Here is a 14,274-nt window from a genome sequence, read left to right on the forward strand (position 1 = left end):
TACAATGGTATTGTCAGTGGCAGGCATTGAAGGATGTCAGCGCATAGACTAAACATTGGTGGAGCTGTGAGATAATTTTGCAAGTGGTAGAGCACTGTTTGAGCTGGGGGGGGGGGAACTGTCTTGTGGCCGGCGGTACAAGCCCAGGGCCCCTCATATTACAACGGTGTGTCTGACGTTGGGTGCGCACCACCATTGCCAGAGACACTTTATTGTACTAGGAGGGACCCAGTGGCAGTGCCGTCGACCAAAAGCGGGCACACCCACCTCTTCAGACAAACAGCACTCTCACGGGTGCTGTCGCCAAGTGTCGATACCACGGTCCCGTGTGGGGAGTTTCGCCATTTAGTGAGGTGTAAACATGTCGTATGCTGGACAATCAGGTGCAGAAAATTACGAGATTGGAAAAGGCATTCAGAATAGTCCAGAGGCAAGACCTTTTCATAGGAAAGCTAGGTGTCAGCCGGGCAAGGTGGGGCAAAAGATTTCGAAATCCAGTTGTGGTTCATTTTAATGAAGGTTAGATCATCTACATTTTGGGTAGCCAGACGAGTCCTTTTTTCTGTTAGTATTGAACCTGCAGCACTGAATACTCTTTCTGATAGGACACTAGCTGCCGGGCAAGCAAGCTCCTGCAATGCATATTCTGCCAATTCTGGCCAGGTGTCTAATTTTGATGCCCAGTAATCAAATGGGAATGACGGTTGAGGGAGAACATCGATAAGGGATGAAAAATAGTTTGTAACCATACTGGACAAATGTTGTCTCCTGTCACTTTGAATTGATGCTGCAGTACCTGTCCTGCCTGCGGTCATAGCAAAATCACTCCACAACCTGGTCAGAAAACCCCTCTGGCCAACGCCACTTCTGATTTCTGCCCCTCTAACTCCTCTGGTCTGCTGGCCCCTGCAGCTCGTGTGAGAACGATCACGGGCGCTGTGTGCAGGGAATGCCAGAAGCAAACGGTCAACAAGAGTTGATTGTTTGGTTGCTAATATTAGTTCCAAGTTCTCATGTGGCATTATATTTTGCAATTTGCCTTTATAGCGAGGATCAAGGAGGCAGGCCAACCAGTAATCGTCATCGTTCATCATTTTAGTTATGCGTGTGTCCCTTTTGAGGATACGTAAGGCATAATCCGCCATGTGGGCCAAAGTTCCAGTTCTCAAATCTGCGGTTGTGCTTGGTTGAGGGGCAGTTTCAGGCAAATCCACGTCACTTGTGTCCCTCCAAAAACCAGAACCCGGCCTTGCCGCGCCACCAATTTCCAGTGGCCCCGGAAAAGCTTCCTCATTAAAAATATAATCATCCCCATCATCCTCCTCGTCCTCCTCCTCCTCTTCGCCCGCTAACTCGTCCTGTACACTGCCCTGGCCAGACAATGGCTGACTGTCATCAAGGCTTTCCTCTTCCTCAGCTGCAGACGCCTGATCCTTTATGTGCGTCAAACTTTGCATCAGCAGACGCATTAGGGGGATGCTCATGCTTATTATGACGTTGTCTGCACTAACCAGCCGTGTGCATTCCTCAAAACACTGAAGGACTTGACACATGTCTTGAATCTTCGACCACTGCACACCTGACAACTCCATGTCTGCCATCCTACTGCCTGCCCGTGTATGTGTATCCTCCCACAAAAACATAACAGCCCGCCTCTGTTCGCACAGTCTCTGAAGCATGTGCAGTGTTGAGTTCCACCTTGTTGCAACGTCTATGATTAGGCGATGCTGGGGAAGGTTCAAAGAACGCTGATAGGTCTGCATACGGCTGGAGTGTACGGGCGAACGGCGGATATGTGAGCAAAGTCCACGCACTTTGAGGAGCAGGTCGGATAACCCCGGATAACTTTTCAGGAAGCATTGCACCACCAGGTTTAAGGTGTGAGCCAGGCAAGGAATGTGTTTCAGTTGGGAAAGGGAGATGGCAGCCATGAAATTCCTTCCGTTATCACTCAGTACCTTGCCTGCCTCAAGATCTACAGTGCCCAGCCACGACTGCGTTTCTTTCTGCAAGAACTCGGACAGAACTTCCGCGGTGTGTCTGTTGTCGCCCAAACACTTCATAGCCAATACAGCCTGCTGACGTTTGCCAGTAGCTGCCCCATAATGGGAGACCTGGTGTGCAACAGTGGCAGCTGCGGATGGAGTGGTTGTGCGACTGCGGTCTGTGGACGAGCTCTCGCTTCTGCAGGAGGACGAAGAGGAGGAGGAGGGGGTGCGAACGGCTACAGCCAACTGTTTCCTAGACCGTGGGCTAGGCAGAACTGTCCCAAACTTGCTGTCCCCTGTGGACCCTGCATCCACAACATTCACCCAGTGTGCCGTGATGGATACGTAACGTCCCTGGCCATGCCTACTGGTCCATGCATCTGTTGTCAGGTGCACCTTTGTGCTCACAGATTGCCTGAGTGCATGGACGATGCGCTCTTTAACATGCTAGTGGAGGGCTGGGATGGCTTTTCTGGGAAAAAAGTGTCGACTGGGTAGCTCGTAGCGTGGTACAGCGTAGTCCATCAGGGCTTTGAAAGCTTCGCTTTCAACTAACCAATAGGGCATCATCTCTAACGAGATTAGTCTAGCTATGTGGGCGTTCAAACCCTGTGTACGCGGATGCAAGGCTAAGTACTTCCTTTTTCTAACCATAGTCTCATGTAGGGTGAGCTGGACTGGAGAGCTGGAGATCGTGGAACTAGCGGGGGTGCCGGTGGACATGGCAGACTGAGAGACGGTGGGAGATGGTATTGTTGCCGCCGGTGCCCTAGATGCAGTGTTTCCTACTACGAAACTGGTGATTCCCTGACCCTGACTGCTTTGGCCTGGCAAAGAAACCTGCACAGATACTGCAGGTGGTGCGGAAAATGGTGGCCCTACACTGCCGGAAGGGATGTTGCGTTGCTGACTAGCTTCATTGGCCGAGGGTGCTACAACCTTAAGGGACGTTTGGTAGTTAGTCCAGGCTTGCAAATGCATGGTGGTTAAATGTCTATGCATGCAACTTGTATTGAGACTTTTCAGATTCTGTCCTCTGCTTAAGGTAGTTGAACATTTTTGACAGATGACTTTGCGCTGATCAATTGGATGTTGTTTAAAAAAATGCCAGACTGCACTCTTTCTAGCATCGGATACCTTTTCAGGCATTGCAGACTGAGCTTTAACCGGATGGCCACGCTGTCCTCCAACAGGTTTTGGCTTTGCCACGCGTTTTGGGCAAGATACGGGCCCGGCAGATGGAACCTGTTGCGATGTTGATGCCTGCTGCGGCCCCTCCTCCTCCGCTTCAGAACTGCTGCCGCCTGCACCCTGTTCCCCCAATGGCTGCCAATCGGGGTCAAGAACTGGGTCATCTATTACCTCTTCTTGTAGCTCGTGTGCAACTTCGTCTGTGTCACCGTGTCGGTCGGTGATATAGCGTTCGTGATGGGGCAACATAGTCTCATCAGGGTCTGATTCTTGATCATTACCCTGCGAGGGCAATGTTGTGGTCTGAGTCAAAGGACCAGCATAGTAGTCTGGCTGTGGCTGTGCATCAGTGCACTCCATGTCAGATTCAACTTGTAATGGGCATGGACTGTTAACTGCTTCACTTTCTAAGCCAGGGACGGTATGTGTGAAGAGCTCCATGGAGTAACCCGTTGTGTCGCCTGCTGCATTCTTCTCTGTTGTTGTTTTTGCTGAAGAGGACAAGGAAGCGACTTGTCCCTGACCGTGAACATCCACTAACGACGCGCTGCTTTGACATTTACCAGTTTCACGAGAGGAGGCAAAAGAGCTAGAGGCTGAGTCAGCAAGATAAGCCAAAACTTGCTCTTGCTGCTCCCGCTTTAAAAGCGGTTTTCCTACTCCCAGAAAAGGGAGCGTTCGAGGCCTTGTGTAGCCAGACGACGAACCTGGCTCCACAGCTCCAGACTTAGGTGCAATATTTTTTTTCCCACGACCAGCTGATGCTCCACCACTACCACTACCCTCATTACCAGCTGACAATCAACGCCCCCGACCTCTTCCACCAGACTTCCTCATTGTTTTAAAAACGTAACCAAACTAACGGTAATTGTTGCTGTCACACAACTTACACGGTGAGCTATAACTTCAGTATGATTTAGCTACCCCTTTACAGGTGAGTGAGACCACAACGAAAATCAGGCACAATGTTACACACTCTGTTGTTGGTGGCAACAAATGAGAGAGATGCCACACACGCAGGACTGTCACTGAAGCACAAATGTAAATATTAATCTCCCACTGATTTGATTTTTTTTTTTTTTCAGGGAGACTTTAGGAAAAAAAAAATAGAATAAAATGATTTTTTTCAGGAAGAATTTAGAAACCAAATAAAATAAAATGATTTTTTCAGGGAGAATTTAGAAAACAAATAAAACAAAAAAAGGCTTTCTATGGCCCACTGAGTGAGAGATGACACACACAGGAGTCAGGAGTGGCACACAAGCCCAGAGGCCAATATTTATCTCCCACTGATTGATGTAGTGATTTTTTCAGGTAGATTTTGGAACCCAAATCAAGCTAAAAAAATAATAGGCTTTCTATGGCCCACAATTGGAGAGAGAGAGAGAGATGGCACACCCAGGAGTCAAGACTGGCACACAAGCAGAAAGGGCAATATTAATCTCCCACTGATTTGATTTTTTTTTTTTTCAGGGAGACTTTAGGAAAAAAAAATAATAGAATAAAATGATTTTTTCAGGAAGAATTTAGAAACCAAATAAAATAAAATGATTTTTTCAGGGAGAATTTAGAAAACAAATAAAACAAAAAAAGGCTTTCTATGGCCCACTGAGTGAGAGATGACGCACACAGGAGTCAGGAGTGGCACACAAGCCCAGAGGCCAATATTTATCTCCCACTGATTGATGTAGTGATTTTTTCAGGTAGATTTTGGAACCCAAATCAAGCTAAAAAAATAATAGGCTTTCTATGGCCCACAATTGGAAAGAGAGAGAGAGATGGCACACCCAGGAGTCAAGACTGGCACACAAGCAGAAAGGGCAATATTAATCTCCCACTGATTTGATTTTTTTTTTTTTTCAGGGAGACTTTAGGAAAAAAAAATAATAGAATAAAATGATTTTTTCAGGAAGAATTTAGAAACCAAATAAAATAAAATGATTTTTTCAGGGAGAATTTAGAAAACAAATAAAAGAAAAAATAGGCTTTCTATGGCCCACGGAGTGAGAGATGACGCACACAGGAGTCAGGAGTGGCACACAAGCCCAGAGGCCAATATTGTTCTCCCAATGATTGATGTAGTGATTTTTTCAGGTAGATTTTGGAACCCAAATCAAGCTAAAAAAATAATAGGCTTTCTATGGCCCACAATTGGAGAGAGAGAGAGAGATGGCACACCCAGGAGTCAAGACTGGCACACAAGCAGAAAGGGCAATATTAATCTCCCACTGATTTGATTTTTTTTTTTTTTCCAGGGAGACTTTAGAAAAAAAAAATAATAAAAAAAAAAATGATTTTTTCAGGAAGAATTTAGAAACCAAATAAAATAAAAATGATTTTTTCAGGGAGAATTTATAAAACAAATAAAACAAAAAATAGGCTTTCTATGGCCCACTGAGTGAGACATGACGCACACAGGAGTCAGGAGTGGCACACAAGCCCAGAGGCCAATATTTATCTACCACTGATTGATTTATTGATTTTTTCAGGTAGAATTTAGAACCCAAATCAACCAAAAAAATAAATAGGCTTTCTATGGCCCACTATTTGTGAGAGAGATGGCACGCTCAGGACTGGCACACAAGCCCAGAGGCCAATATTAATCTCCCACTTTTTTTTTTTTTCAGGGAAAATTTATAAACCCAATAAAAAAAATAATAAATAGGCTTTCTATGGCCCACTATCTGAGAGAGAGAGATGGCACGCTTAGGACTGGCACACAAGCCCAAAGGCCAATATTAATCTCCCTTTTTTTTTTCAGGGAGAATTTATAAAACAAAAAAAAATAAATAAATAGGCTTTCTATGGCCCACTATTTGTGAGAGAGATGGCACGCTCAGGACTGGCACACAAGCCCAGAGGCCAATATTAATCTCCCACTTTTTTTTTTTTCAGGGAAAATTTATAAACCCAATAAAAAAATAAATAAATAGGCTTTCTATGGCCCACTATCTGAGAGAGAGAGATGGCACGCTTAGGACTGGCACACAAGCCCAAAGGCCAATTTTAATCTCCCACTGATTGATTTATTGATTTTTTCAGGTAGAATTTAGAACCCAAATAAAGCAAAAAAAAAAAAAAAGGCTTTCTATGGCCCACTGAGTGAGTGATGATGCACACAGGAGTCAGGAGTGGCACACAAGCCCTGAGGCCAATATTTTTCTCCCACTGATTGATGTAGTGATTTTTTCAGGTAGATTTTAGAACCCAAATCAAGCAAAAAAATAAATAGGCTTTCTATGGCCCACTGAGTGAGAGATGGCACAGACAGGGATGGCACTCTAGCAGAAATGTCAATCTTAATCTCCCACAAAAAAAAAACAAACAAACAAAAAAAAAAACAGGGAGTGTCCAACAATTACTATCTCCCTGCAGTAATCTCAGCCAGGTATGGCAGGCAGCAATAAGGAGTGGACTGATGCACAAATTAAATAAAAAGTGTGGACAAACAAAAAAGATAGCTGTGCAGAAAGGAAGGAACAAGAGGATTTGTGCTTTGAAAAAAGCAGTTGGTTTGCACAGCGGCGTACACACAGCAATGCAGCTATCAGGGAGCCTTGTAGGGCAGCCCAATGAGCTACAGCGCTGAGGGGGAAAAAAAAAAATGTAGCTTCCACTGTCCCTGCACACCGAAGGTGGTGTTGGGCAGTGGAAATCGCTACAGCACAAGCGGTTTGGTGGTTAATGGACCCTGCCTAACGCTATCCCTGCTTCTGACGAAGCGGCAGCAACCTCTCCCTAAGCTCAGATCAGCAGCAGTAACATGGCGGTCGGCGGGAACGCCCCTTTATAGCCCCTGTGACGCCGCAGACAGCAAGCCAACCACTGCAATGCCCTTCTGTAAGATGGTGGGGACCAGGACCTATGTCATCACGCTGCCCACACTCTGCGTTTACCTTCATTGGCTGAGAAATGGCGCTTTTCGCGTCATTGAAACGCGACTTTGGCGCGAAAGTCGCGTACCGCATGGCCGACCCCGCACGGGGTCGGATCGGGTTTCATGAAACCCGACTTTGCCAAAAGTCGGCGACTTTTGAAAATGAACGACCCGTTTCGCTCAACCCTACTGATAATATAATCCTGCACCTGTCTGCTTAACCTGAGCTTGTTATCAATAATAGGGGGGACCCCACATAATTTTTTTTCAATTATTTATAATATACCGTAGATATATTTTTAGGGTGCGTTTATTCTGCATAAACGCAGTTTACAATGCATGTCCTTTTTGTAAACTGCGCAATTACCGCATCTAATGCAAGTCTATGGGGAAGACTTAGCATTCCCATAAGAGAAATTGACATACTGTGGCTGGTATGCCCACCCGCTCTGCAGGTGATTTTACACAGCATAGAAAAGCACAGTGGACATGAGACTTCTATTATTCCCATACACTGTGCTTGTACTGTACAATTATGGAAACAGGAACACATGGGCTACTCCACACAGTGAACAAGTCTGTAGGAACATGCTCACACACCACCAAGAAACTTGAAGACACAAAAGAGCATAGTAGAGCCAAAAACACTCAGTTTCAAAAAATCACAGTAATCCGCAAGTGCTAGTAAAAAGATGTAAAAAACAGGGTATTTGGTCGATACGGTTTTTGCAAAAAATGTATACTAAGCTGCTCCACCAAATGTCACATTATACCCATATCAGAGCAGTCCTAACTAATGTATGCAATCCCTATCTGATGTATTTAAAAACCTGATCACCTGTATATTACCTGTGTGAACAGGGTTCAGAGAGGAAAAGTCCATGTGGCACGGTGGCGCAGTGGTTAGCACTGCAGCGCTGGAGTCCTGGGTTCAAACCCCACCCAGGATAACATCTGCAAAGGGTTTGTATGTTCTCGTCGTGTTTGCGTGGGTTTCCTCCCGGCACTCCGGTTTCCTCCCACATTCCAAAGACATACTGATAGGGAATTTAGATTGTGAGCCCCATCGGGGACAGCGATGATAATGTGTGCAAAATGTAAAGCGCTGCGGAATATGTTAGCACTATATAAAAATAAAGATTATTATTATGTGGACATGCTGAGTGGAACAGCTTTTGGGCAGATAGCCCAAGAGGAGTGGTGGGTAACTCCCCAGTCTTGTAAGACACAAGAGAACAATTATGGAAACAGGAACACATGGGCTACTCCGCACAGTGAACAAGTCTGTAGGAACATGTTCACACACCACCAAGAAACTTGAAGACACAAAAGAGCATAGTGCTTTGGAAGCGGTAAAAATAAGCTGCGTCCAAAATGCTACTATTCTTGATTGTGGGCGCATAGCCTAAAACTAACTTTTTTAAACATGTACTGTAGACAAATGACACGTATAATCCGCACCAAAAAGCAGAAAAAACTGCTTTCTATAAGAAGCTTGTTTACTCCCAAGACAGCAGGTTTTGCCTGCAGTTAAACACAGCAAAAACGCAACGTGAAAACATAACCTTAGGTTATATGATAAATGCTTACTTGCATTTTTCATTGCGTTTTTGACACTGCATTTTTTGTCTCTTTTTGTGATGTCATGTTATAAATAATAGAGCTAGAATGCAATAGAAAGAAGCGCAATAGGGTTTTATCCTGTTAAAATTTATTAAAAATTAATAAGGTTATGCTAACCTGGATAGGTTATGATCACAACAATATTAGAGCATGTTAAGAGCTGCTGGCTGCCGGTCCACGGGTCCTCGGAACAAATATGAACTTGCGTAAGTAAAGGAGATTGTGGCTTTTCCGCGCTGCTGGTGGGTGTCATAGCAAATCTAGGTTCACATAGGAAAGGTAGGCAGTTTTTTATTTGTCGACAATATGTTTTTTTTGTCCTGAAGAAGTATGATATATTTGAAACGTGTCAGCAAAATAAAAGCGGCATACCCTTCCTGCGTGTACCTGGATTTCCTATTCCACCCATCAGCAGCGCAGAACATCCACAATATCCTTTACTTACGTTTTAAATAAAGCTGCTTTGCTAATTACAGATGTGTGAATTGGCTGTGTTTCTAATGTGTTATTTACCTGTGTATTTTCAGCATTTAATGCAATTCTATGGGAAAAATCTGTACATAAAACTAAGGGTACTTGCATGAGAAACTGACAAGTTGCGGATTTCGAAAACGCACCGCAGCAACATAAGAAAGCACAGCAGGCATGAGAATCCTATGAATCCCATCCACTTTGCTGGAACTGTAAGATGCTAAAATACAGAGATTAAAAACCCACCAAAAACTCATTGTGAGAACTTAAGATTAGATCAGATTCACACATCAGTTTTTTTCTCATAAGCAAAAAAAAAACCGGATCATTTTTCATCAGTGTGTCGAATCTGATTTTCATCTGCTTTTGTTCCACTTCTAAAGCTTCTCAGCGATAAATGGACAGTATACAGATGTAACATGGACAAGGTCCAAGTTGGGCAGAGCCACTCGATTAAATAGGCAAGTTTGGACAGACCAGTGCTATTACAAGAACCAAACACAATACAAGTTTATGTACATGGCATTACTGCATTGATGAGCCTGTGATGCAAGGCCCTTGCCGTCGGTATGTACTCCACGTGTCCATAGGGTACTGTATTCTTACCTAGAAGTCATGTTTCAGGGAGGAGAACACCTCTGACTTATGGTGGTTCCATTACAGATCCAACATGTATGTATCCATGAGAATATAAATAGGGGCCCAGGGTCCATAGCAGTCTATGGACACCATATTACGCCATCGTCCACAAGGATCCTACGTTGAAGCAGCAGGCATGAGCCCTAACTAATAGTGTTATTTTTTCATATTGTGCCCAGAATTCACTGCTGGATATAATGAGAACCATCAGTGACAATGATTGCCAGTGTCAGCAATGGACTTGTTAGTAAAAATTCACAAACACATTCCTCTAAATGGTATCTCAAGGATAGGAATGCGTAATTTTTTATTACTCAATTCCAAAACACAAGCTCAGAGTTACAACCCTTATTATCTTTTTATTATTCTAGTTACTCGTATGTGACATTTTATCAAGCATTTGCGATTCAGAATCCATGTGATTTTTTTTTTTACTTTTCTGCCACTAAAAAAATGCCAAACAATAATAAGAATAATGTTCCAAAACTTTCATATAACAAAGCAAATATCTGGAATTATTACATTTTCCATTTTAGCGTTAAACTTTGGAAACTAGTGACATTTAAAGCACTTTCCAAGTCAGAATTTAATCAAAGCTCATCATTATGAATATTTAAATACAATAAAACGACACCGTGCAACATTCTTGGAAATGATTTCAATTGATCCCATCATTCCAGGAATATGAGCGTCTTAATGTGAAAGATACTATTCAGCATATTAATAAATAAAAAAGCTCTAAGGATTTTCAACAACATAATTAGGAAACAAGTTTCTATTTATGCAGAAAAAAAACAAATAAAATACATATTACGGCAGCACGGTGGCGCAGTGGTTAGCACTACAGCCTTGCAGCGCTGGGGTCCTGGGTTCTAATCCCACCCAGGACAACATCTGCAAAGAGTTTGTATGTTCTCTCCGTGTTTGCGTGGGTTTCCTCCGGGCACTCCGGTTTCCTCCCACATTCCAAAGACATACTGATAGGGAATTTAGATTGTGAGCCCAATCGGGGACAGTGATGATAATGTGTGCAAACTGTAAAGCGCTGCGGAATATGTTAGCGCTATATAAAAATAAAGATTATTATTATTACATATTTTCCTTAATGTTTTAAGATAAAATCTCAAGTAAAGAAAACCTATATACTTTTCTTCACTACAAACAGTATAAATAGGGTTTGCTCCAGAATAACATATGTTGTACCATGCATTTGGCTTAATGGGTATACCATGCTGAAAGTCCATAACCAGTTTAGACCTGAGATGCCTGTAACTCCAATCTTCCTTTCCTTTGTATATGGGTCTGGAGGAAAGGAAAACATTTTCTATTCTTCCCTATAGAGTGACTAGCAGTTGTACGTACATTCCTCAGTATTTCAGTTTCCTGTGAGTAAAACATGCAGAAAGGATTGGTAAAGGTCACTGCCGCTTCATTCTAGTAATGGTGGGATCATATTAGACTCTATGTCCTATTGATGTCATTAATGAGACAAATCTTTAAAACTTCATTGATCTGTTATTTGGAGTTTTAATGATGTTATGCCTAAAGTTGTGTTCAGACGAGTGTATGAAAAACTATCATATTTTCTTTCAGAAAAATTGGATGACTTTGATCTGTATTGTCACCTGAGTTCCATCCATGTGTCCATTTTTTACATCCATGTGACATTTGTATGGCATTTGTATTTTAACATCAACAGTTAAAAATGTATATATTCAAATACAGTTTCTTATATTAATATGGCAATATATCTGTAAAAATTGGATTCTATAAGAATGATTCATGTGGGATCTGATTATTTTTTCGCACCCATTGACTTGAATATTGAGTCTCATCCAAAATACGGAAGGGAGTAATGCATGCTGTGATTAATTTCAGGTCCGAGTGTCATCAGGTCTGAGTATCAGCTCTATTAAATAACATTGGTCAGCGTGCTGCCTGATTTTAAAGGTGTTGTCCACTACGAAGACCACTCTTTCTCATGTTTATCACGTGTAAAATAATGACATCTATACTCATCTCTGATGCCTGCGCCATTCCCGAGGTGTTGGCACTGGCTCTCCCAGGGATTTCGTGACATTGCTATGTCATGTAATCTTTGGGCCAATCAGCGCTGGCTTCACCCTCCTCTTCTTTGGAAAATCACTTACATGTGGGGGAAGTGAGCGTTAATGCTGACACCACTGGAATGGCACCGGCGCCGGAGGTGAGTATATGTGCTATTATTTTACAGGGGGGAAGCAGTTATTGAGAAGATGTTGTTGGACTAGTGGATGACGCCTTTAAGATGGATAGCACATGTCCGTATAATACGCTCATATGAACAATTGCTCAGGGCTGGCTACCAGGCATCATTATTTATAGATCACTAAGATGAAAGGCATTATTATTGTTTAAATCCTTCATGTAAAAACTTGATATAACTATCTATTGGGTAATATAGTGCACGCTTCCATAACACTGTTCTCAACTCTTGAAGTATAAGTAGTTTCTACATTGTGCTAAAAGTGCTCTAAATTATATTGTAATCCATGTATGAATTGTTGCAGATTTCAGTTTTTAGCAGAAACATCAGCACTTAGACATTGCGGGAGAATGAATTGTTTTAGGACATACAGCAATCATCATTTAAATCATCACAACATGGAAGATTACAGAAAAGAACACCCACAAAACTGACAGGTCTTGCAATAAAGACTGGAATCACACTACAAATGCTCATAAAAAAAGCGATAAAGTTATGGTTCTCTGACAAGTCTTTGTTGACCCCTTGACGCGACATCTTACAGTTCCAGAAGAGCTTAAACTGACCTGTGGTGCGTATTGCAAATTCGCAACATATCAATTTCTCCTGCAAGTTCGTTGATACTTACGTGTAGATTTTCTTCATACAATTGCATTAGATGCAGAAAATACACCGGTAAAAAAAGCATATAATCGCCACATGATTGTATCAATGAAGTTTTGTCAAAGCCAAATAGCAGGTAATATAAAAAACAAAGCAGCTATTTATGTAAAGCATCACATGCCCGAAAGAGAAAAAAAGCTGCAACATCAAAAACTCAATAAAAACCTCATGTAAATAAACACACTCAAAACGCAATGACAACTACGCGAGTAGCCAAAGAAATGCAAAAATGATGCAGAAAATCTGCATCATCAAAAATTCACTAAAGAGTCATCTTGGAAATGTAGTCTAAGAATAAACACCACGCCATCAACTGACTGCTCAGCAGAGTCCCTCCAGTACATAGGTCTGCAGCTGCTGTATACTGTATATTCGAGTAAGAATAGCTGTATGATAATTATAAAAGTACTAATATTCATTTTAATACTAGGCGGAAAATCTCAAAATTGTTTATATACAGCCTTTCTGACAAGGATTTTGAAAGTAAGTACACCAGACTCATCAGGCCAGATACTCCTTAACATATTTATTATTATTATTATTATTATTTATTTCATCGGAGTATGATTTTATTGCCGTTAGTAATGTGAAACTACAAAGAATTCCTCAGGAGAGTCGACAGTAGCGACTTGACCTTTAAATGCTTATATATTAGGTATATGGAGTAATTCAGTGGTATCTTAGCCAGCAGTACAGGTCCTTCTCAAAAAATTAGCATATAGTGTTAAATTTCATTATTTACCATAATGTAATGATTACAATTAAACTTTCATATATTATAGATTCATTATCCACCAACTGAAATTTGTCAGGTCTTTTATTGTTTTAATACTGATGATTTTGGCATACAACTCCTGATAACCCAAAAAACCTGTCTCAATAAATTAGCATATTTCACCCATCCAATCAAATAAAAGTGTTTTTTAATAACAAACAAAAAAACCAACAAATAATAATGTTCAGTTATGCACTCAATACTTGGTCGGGAATCCTTTGGCAGAAATGACTGCTTCAATGTGGCGTGGCATGGAGGCAATCAGCCTGTGACACTGCTGAGATGTTATGGAGGCCCAGGATGCTTCAATAGCGGCCTTAAGCTCATCCAGAGTGATGGGTCTTGCGTCTCTCAACTTTCTCTTCACAATATCCCACAGATTCTCTATGGGGTTCAGGTCAGGAGAGTTGGCAGGCCAATTGAGCACAGTAATACCATGGTCAGTAAACCATTTACCAGTGGTTTTGGCACTGTGAGCAGGTGCCAGGTCGTGCTGAAAAATGAAATCTTCATCTCCATAAAGCATTTCAGCCGATGGAAGCATGAAGTGCTCCAAAATCTCCTGATAGCTAGCTGCATTGACCCTGCCCTTGATGAAACACAGTGGACCAACACCAGCAGCTGACATGGCACCCCACACCATCACTGACTGTGGGTACTTGACACTGGACTTCAGGCATTTTGGCATTTCCTTCTCCCCAGTCTTCCTCCAGACTCTGGCACCTTGATTTCCGAATGACATGCAAAATTTGCTTTCATCAGAAAAAAGTACTTGGGACCACTTAGCAACAGTCCAGTGCTG

Source organism: Ranitomeya imitator, chromosome 7 (assembly GCF_032444005.1).
Source record: "Ranitomeya imitator isolate aRanImi1 chromosome 7, aRanImi1.pri, whole genome shotgun sequence".
NCBI classification, from domain to species: domain Eukaryota; kingdom Metazoa; phylum Chordata; class Amphibia; order Anura; family Dendrobatidae; genus Ranitomeya; species Ranitomeya imitator.